Below are 8,541 nucleotides of genomic sequence, written 5' to 3'. Positions count from 1 at the left end.
TAGCAGTGACTGAAATTCAGCAAGCTTCACAATTGAGCAACATCCCCATCACCTGTCCTATTTTTGTATTTTTTTTTTTTTGAAACAGGGTTTTGCTAAGTTTTTCAAGGCTTTGCCAAAAGAGCTAAAGCTGGGTGCCCACAAAGCAAAAATACAAAGGTGTGTCAACCCCCTGGCTTATGGAGCACTCACTAGGCACTAAGTGCTAACTATCGATGACTTCTATTAATTGTCACTGTAGTCTTGGGAAGCAAGTGGCATTATCCCCATCTTAAAGATAAATAAATAGGAGAGAAATTAAAGATCTATTCAAGCTAAGATTAGGAGCCTAAGGCAAAAAGATTGTGAGTTCACAGCCAACCTCAGCAAAATTGAGGTGCTAAGCAACTCAGTGAGACACTGTCTATAAATAAAAATACAAAATAGGACTGGGGATATGACTCAGTGGTTATGTGCCCCTGAGTTCAATCCCAAGTATCAAAGAAAAAAGAAACTATTCAAGCCTCTATAAATATATAAAAGCCAGAATACAAATGTATGATTTGTACTCAAGACCTTGGTACATTAACATTTATCTTATTCTAGTCATTACATCTAGGAACCTCCCTGCAAGCTTAATAAACTCAATGCTTGAGAGTACTCCCCAGATATTTTTGTTTCACTGAATGGAGCTAAAGTCCAGGTATCAGGGTAATTGACTCTACTGCTCACAATTAGAGATGCAATCACTTTTACATTAAAAATCAGGGAAACAGACAAAATGATTGGATTCACCTGCTCAATGTTGGGCATCAAGTTCACAGAAAAACTAGGGTGTGTGTCTGTACTTCTGTGCTCTCCAAAGAGATCTCTGTGGCTCCAAACAAAAGAAGACTTCACAAAGCTGAGGGGACACAAGCCATCCCCTCTGCCACAACTCACCCTACAATACTCCAAGGGAATAAGAATACATAGAGGAGAGAATTCCAGGTGGTAAATTGGTGATTAATTGACAATGCCATGCAAGGAAATAGGGAACAACCCAATTCAGCAAAGGCAGAGGAGTGGCTGGGCCAGGATGGGTACTGGCTTAGAGGATAAAATTTTCAAAGCACATGAAGCCTGTGGCTTCCTCCTCCACAAATGAGACTTGCTTTATCACACATATGCTTGTTCAACTATTTATACCTTTCTCCTATTTTATATTTCTTTTGCACATGGCTTTGAAGGTCTCATGACTTGGCATTTCTTATAATTATTTTTCTGCTTCTTTCAAACTACTCCAAATTCAACCATGTGGAAAATTACCTGTAGGCCTTACAGTTTTTATTTGATTTTATTACCATTTAATTCAAGTTTCCAAATCTCTCTCAAAATATCTTTTTTTCATGTTTATGATACTTTTATTAACTCTTCATACATTGACAATGGTTGTGATAAAGCAGTATCTTCTGACTCCAACACTGGAATATCGGTGACCTGCTTGAAATGATTGTACTTTCTTTTGATTCTACATTACAAGACTCCATTTTATTTTTTATGCTTTATATAACTTTATATATAGTACAGACAAGACTAAGCTAATATTACATGGTTTGTCTCAGAGAAAGAGCAGGCCTCCCTTCTACCTACATTAGTGAATATGAGGGCTCATCACAGGTTCCTTAGAATTGCCTTTCAGCATGGGCTCTGACTCAGCTCCATTTTCAATTTTCCTGTAATCTCCTCAGCCTGTGGTCTTCAGTTCTTATTCTTCTCCTTCTTCTTCTTCTTCTTCTTCTTCTTCTTCTTCTTCTTCTTCTTCTTCTTCTTCTTCTTTTTCTTCTTCTGAATTTTCAGATTAATTTCAGTAGTTAATTATTAATTTGAATTAATTAATTATTAATCATTAATTAATTATTAATTTTAATATTTTACACAGAGCCTGAGTAACAAAAAAGCCATTTTAGAAATGGTAGCATGCAGAAACAACACTACCCAGAAACCAGCTGATTCATTTGAGAAAAAGCTAGGGAAGAGGAGCTTATCACACATTATAGAGAGAGGACCCTCAGAGCCATGGTGGAACCATGGAAGGTGCCAGAAATCCCTCACCCCAAAGTTCAGGCATTGTAAATTGTTTAATTTGAATGGACTAAGTTGATCTTATGTTCAGAGTAATAGCAATTTTGTTTGGACATGATTCCAATTGAGATGCCTTTCCATATATGTCCAGAAAATATTTTGGAGACCAGCTCCCCCAGGATTGCTGTTATCCACCAAAGAAGAAGTAAAATTAAGAGACAGCTTACGTGTTACACTGGGAAAGCCACAGTTCTGTGTTTTTCAGGGAGATTTTTGTCATCTTTCTCTAGACAATAATATTATATGCCTGCAGAGACAGAACTTAAAGATGTCTTTCCTTAAAACGTGCAACTCTTTAGGCTATTACCTGCACCACATCATCCTTTGCCTCATCCATCTGGATAAGTGCCTCTGCATTCTTAGATTCAGAAGTAGTGTGCAGTTGGGTCATGGAAAAGCTGTGGAAGGAGAAAATTTTAGCATAATTGAGGTTTCTTGTAGATGCAGAAGAGAGACTTCAACCCCAACAGTTTTACTCAATTCAGAGAACTGTGTTCTGTATGGTACATTGAGGATATTTTCTTCTAACAATGCTTGCTTCTTTAATTTATATCCTCCTAAAATGAGTCATTTTTAATAGGTAATAATGATTAATTTTAGTTTTACATTTGTTCTAAGTTTAATGAGTACTAGTGATACAACTCACATATGAAATGTCATCTAGAGATTTTAAAATTATTTATTTGTATACATATTATAAAAGAAGATATGAGTTTAACTTGATATTTTATAAACTTTTATTTTATTTTATTTTCATGTGGTCCTGAGGATAAAACCCAGGACCTCACACATGGTAGGCAAGTGCTCCACCACTGACCCATATCTCCATCTGTAATTTAGCATTTTTTATTTATAAACTTGCTTCTGTAATATTAAAAAAATAGAATTACTATTGATATGAATTCTATAATTTGAGTAATTATAAGTTTTTAAATTTTTAGAATGAAATGATATTCTATGTTCAAAACTTCATTTCATAGAGGGAAATATCACAATGCTATAAACTACTTATATTTCTCATAAAGTCTGTGGATCCAATTTAACTCAAATGATTAAGAATTTCCTGATCTTGTACTCTTTCAGCTAGGAAATGACAAATGAGAGTATTATGATAAAAGGGTTTTGAAGCACACTGAATATTTTTGAAAATCAAATGAACATACTAGTAATTTCCCATTCCTGGATTAAAAATACACAGGAATATAATTTCCAAGTTTAGAGGAGGAATATTTGTGTTCATTCTTTCTTTATGTATTAGTTTCATGTGTGTATATATATACATATGTGACTATATACATACATACAGGCCCTTTCCCATTTCTGTCACAATGGAAATGTCTCAATCTAATTTTTCTTAAAGGAACATGTCAGTGAAATCTCATCCTACCCTGATTACTGTACTAAAATTTCTGATGTTTTCACAAACTCAGTTGTTTTTTAGTTCTTTTTTTTTTTGCTTGTTTTTTTGTTTTTTGTCTTTAGCATGAACAAATAATTGTGAGCCTATCTCATTCTCTGGTCACTGAAAAACAAAGAAAAAGATGACACAGGAAAGCCAAAGTTGTGGGGAAGAAAAGCAGGACTTGAATTTTACATAACTACATCAATCAGAGAGACCAACTGCCCTCTAGGACTCCATGGGTTTCCCAGTAATGACAGCTTGGCATCTGTGAAGAAGCACCTCTCTGGCTTTCTATTTCTTTACTTTAATGTTAAACAGATCTTAACTTTATGATCCATATATATTTATTGATCATCAACTATGTGAAAATGCTAAGGCTAGACTCTGGAATGAGGAGTTCTTTAAGCCACTGGGCATTTTGTAGCTTGCATGGTAATTGCTCTCTAATTTAGAAACTCTATGATTACCAAGAGTTTCTAAAAAATATTCTATAATTAGAAAGAGGCAGATAACTCATATAACCATATATTACATTAATAAATGTGAATAAATGAAGCACGTGAGATCACAAAACAAAAACATAGAACTAAAACTCCTCAATCAGCTATAAAAGTGCTGCATTTACAAAGAAAAATAACTGTCTTTTAGGTCCAAAGCATGTGTTTTCAAAGTCCTGTAGCTAATAAATGACTATACCTACTTTATTCCAAATTTGTTGCTCTGCATGAATTATCATAATTTGTTTGAGGGATCATGTGTTAATATAGTGTTTCATTTCAAAAACACTCTCTTAAAAGAACTAAGAATTTTTCTTGTAACATTCATCAGTAATTGTATTAGTACCATAGTTATATGGTGAATTTTGAGCCTATAGAAGAATTTACTTAAAATTTGAAAATTCTGTGTCACTGAAAAGGTAGGAGATATATTATATTAAAGCTGATCTTATTGTCTAGGAAATAGAAATCTGTCAAAAGAAATATATCCAGTTATTTGGTCATTTTTGAGGTACTGATCTGTGTATAATAAGTCAAATTTAATTGTATTTGCAGATTTATGGAACTGTGCTTCAAAATAAATGTGCCTTGAGAAATAATATTAGTGTATTTAACCTCTACATCTATGTCTAAAAAATTTACATAATATCATAAAAATTATATGATTTGTGTAGAAGTGCTATTCACTGTATTGTATTTTGAAGAGATTCATGGATTTGGTATTTTTGCTTCAAATATTTTTTTGTCATAAATAAACAAAACTTGGTTATAAAGCTTTTTGTTTTATATTATATCATCAATTTATGGTGACTTTATTTTTCTCTTTCAAGCACAACTATATATAAAAATAGTGATTCATTTTCTTGGGTTCATGTTTTCTTCCAAAATTCTTATTCTTTGTGAAAAAAAAAAGATAATTTTGTAATGCACAATTACAACCTAATAAACCCTAATTTATTTCCTCCAATTTTATTAAATGCATCTAAATTCATTTTATAGTGTATTGAACATTTTTGATTGTGTATTATAAGGCCGTTAACTAATTATTTTACTTAGAGATTTGGATCTTCAAATACACAAGTCGATTTTACCAACAATGAATTAAAGTAACAGTAAAAGAGAAGCATAAAATGAGATGAACATCCACAATGAAAAGAGGAGGTAATCTTCAGTGGCAAAAGGACTTAAAAGAACTTCTGGAAAACAGAAAGTCTGGAAGTAGATGAAGGATGCATTTGAGTTCTAATTAGTGATTCCCAAGAGGTGGATTAAGACCATGACTAGGCATCTTGGAAGTCCATAAGTGAGTGTACTTCAGATCAGCACAATAGAAATAAAGGGAAGGAAGCACATTTGGGCACACAGAATCTGGGATTGCAGTCTAATCTCAAAGAAGGCTTTTGCTTACTCAAAGTAAAATTATGGATCTGTCTTGCACTCTTATATTTTTCCTACTTGAGACATGGAGTGTGATTTACATGAGTCTCAAACAGTCTTGAGTTTAGGAAGCCTTAAATGGTAATAGTCAGAAAAACAATCTTCTACTAATAAAAATATTTTGAAAAAACTACTTTCAGCAATTGTCTGGGAAATGAATCCTTCAGTCCTAATTGTGCCACAAAGCATATTTTTTTATAATGACACCACAGAAACTCACTTTTCAGTCTAAGTTCTGTACTTAATTTATGATACTGTTTTTATGAGACTCTATTCCTGAAGAAAACTTATAAGAATTGAAAACAGTGCAATTAACTACAGTTTTGACAGCTGTGTAGACTGAATGTCAAAATAATTGTCATCTTGTGTCTCTTCTGCTGTTCAATTTAGATCCACTAAACATACTTCTTTTGGTCTTTATACTCATCCCCAAATATTTTAGGCTCCTCAGTATAATTTTCTCAAGACACAACTACCTCACTGATCTTTTTACAATTCCTGTATGGAAAGTAAATACTAAAAAGTAGAGAACTGGATCATCTGTTTTCAAATTGAATCATCTGATGTTTATCTACAAATATACAATAGACTTTTATATTTGTATACACTGGATACCATGGTCATAGACCAATAATAATGTTGTTATTTTTGTTAAGTGTGGTCTGATTCAATTTTAGGCATGATGTATTGGCAGTTTATTAGTGGTACTTGCTTAGCATTGCAACATGGAATCAATGTCCTTCTGGTGAGGAGAGTGAATTGACAGCTAGGATTGTAATTTCTCCTCTTTCTTTCTGTTTTCTTAGTTCATAGAATTTAGTGTCCTCAGGTGCAGTTTAAATTTTAGTTGGAATTTTGTTAGACAAACAGTTGGAAAAGTGTCCTCTTAAATAATTAGGAATTGTAAAAGTGGAGGATGCAGAGGCATGGCCTAAGAAAATGTAATTGTCAAGTGCATTAATAGGAGTGATGGTGAGTTAAGACTCTTAAACTTTTGACACTCTGGTTCCTGGATCTATATAGTTTGTCTCTTGGTAGCACAACCTGATATAATGATGTGAAATTTAAGAAGTATTAGCAACACCATCACTTGTTCCAGAATTCTACCAGGCCAGCAGCTTTTTGTTTCTTTTTTAGATGATAATACAGTGGATACCATGGTCATTGACCAATAGTAATATTTTTGTTTTTGTTAAGTGTGGTCTGATTCAATTTTATGCATGATGTATTGACACTTGATTAGTGGTACTTGCTTAGCATTTATTGTCTGTATAAGCAAAACTAATAAAAAATGTTTGGGTTTTTCTCGTTAAAATTATTTCTGGGTTAAAAGACATCCACTTGTTAATTTATTGTGAGAAAATCGTGAAAAAAATGATGCTGTAACAAGAACCTAGAGATAGATCTTTTCTCCTTGCTGGCTAGATATTTGGAAGAAGCATTTGATACATAAAATACTATGACTGGAAACCACTATGGTACCCAGTCCTCATTCATCCTGTGTACCATCAGAGGCTGGATAAAAACAACTAGCCAAGTCCAGTTGTCAAGTTGGTTGTCTTGTAAAATGTCCATGATGTATGTTCTTTGGTATGTGATAGCATGAAATTGCATGATATTTACACTGCATTGTCTCTCTCAGGGATCCATTCTTATTACTGTACCCCCAATATTTTATAGTCTTCATAAGTTTCTTCTAAACCCTTGACCAAGTCTTGATTTCTTCTTATTATTTTATGTACCTTCTTATGTACCTTCTTACCTGAGGTTACTTCTTCTTCCACTTGAAATTAAGGATGAAGTGTGCTGCCAAGTATTCTGCTCTTTAGAAAGAGTTTTTTTTTTCATTTTTTTTATTTTTCAAGGGTAATCCTGAAAGATACTGTACAATGATGTTCTTTTATTTCACTTTACTTCTAAATGAAGATAACTCATATTTATTTCTAGTAATATTTTAATAGAGATTGGCCAATTTCCTCATCTATATGAGTCGCAAAAGGGACCTTTTTCCAAAGAAGAAAATGAATAGGTGTTGTATCACATCTTTGCTCTGAAATTCATTGGGGTTTTCTGAGAAAGAGTGTAACTTCAGTGACTATCTTCTTGATTAATTATTTGCTTAGTTATTGGTCACACTTTACAAGTGACTCAGGTGAAATGCCAAGGAAGATAGAGAGTAAAATAAGTAGAAGTTATCAATTGATAATACTTTTGTAACTGAAGTAAGGTTTGTGAAGTACTATGTGACTTGCATATCTCTCTGCCTTCAATTTAAAATCAAAATATAAAATTCATCTTTATTTTTTAATGTATCACCAATAAGCTTCTAAAAATAAAATTTACATCTATTGTTTTTATAATCTTCTTCATGATTTCTCTATGTTCTTGATTATTTGAATTTTTTTAACTGATACTAACTTGATAATCTGTATCATTTTCTGGTTTAAAAACACTTATTGATTTTCGTCTCATTTTTGTTATAATTGGCCTCCAGTGACTAAGGGAAGTCAACTCCTTAGTCAGACTTCTGGTCTACTCTTCCCATCCCTGCTTCAGCCTCTCAGTTTCCCAGACCCTCATGCAGTTGTTGGAAAATTCTTCCAGAAGCTATTTTTTATCTACTTTTCAGGACTAAAAATAAAAATCAAAACTTAAAAAAAGCTACTTTAGGGCTGGGGATATGGCTCGAGTAGTAGCGTGCTTGCCTAGCATGCACGAAGCACTGGGTTTGATTCTCAACACCATGTAAAAATAAAAAAAATAAATAAAGATATTGTGTTCACCTAAAACTAAAAATAAATATTTTTTTTTCAAAAAGATGCTTTAAAAAGCAAAATGTAGAGGGAGAAAAAAAGCAACATTTTTTTTGGTAATTAGGCATTTTAAAAATTTTTAACATTTGTCTGTTTTTAATGAAGGTCACACACTAACACTTAATCAAAATAACAGTTTCTTTTCTGAGTTCAGGTGACCAAAGAATAGCCACACCCTTGGAACAAAACACACACACACACACACACACACACACACATATATATATATATATATATATATATATATATATATATATATAGAGAGAGAGAGAGAGAGAGAGAGAGAGAG

This window comes from Callospermophilus lateralis, unplaced genomic scaffold, assembly GCF_048772815.1.
Source record: "Callospermophilus lateralis isolate mCalLat2 unplaced genomic scaffold, mCalLat2.hap1 Scaffold_74, whole genome shotgun sequence".
Classification (NCBI taxonomy): domain Eukaryota; kingdom Metazoa; phylum Chordata; class Mammalia; order Rodentia; family Sciuridae; genus Callospermophilus; species Callospermophilus lateralis.
Note: the sequence above shows the minus strand (reverse complement) of the source record.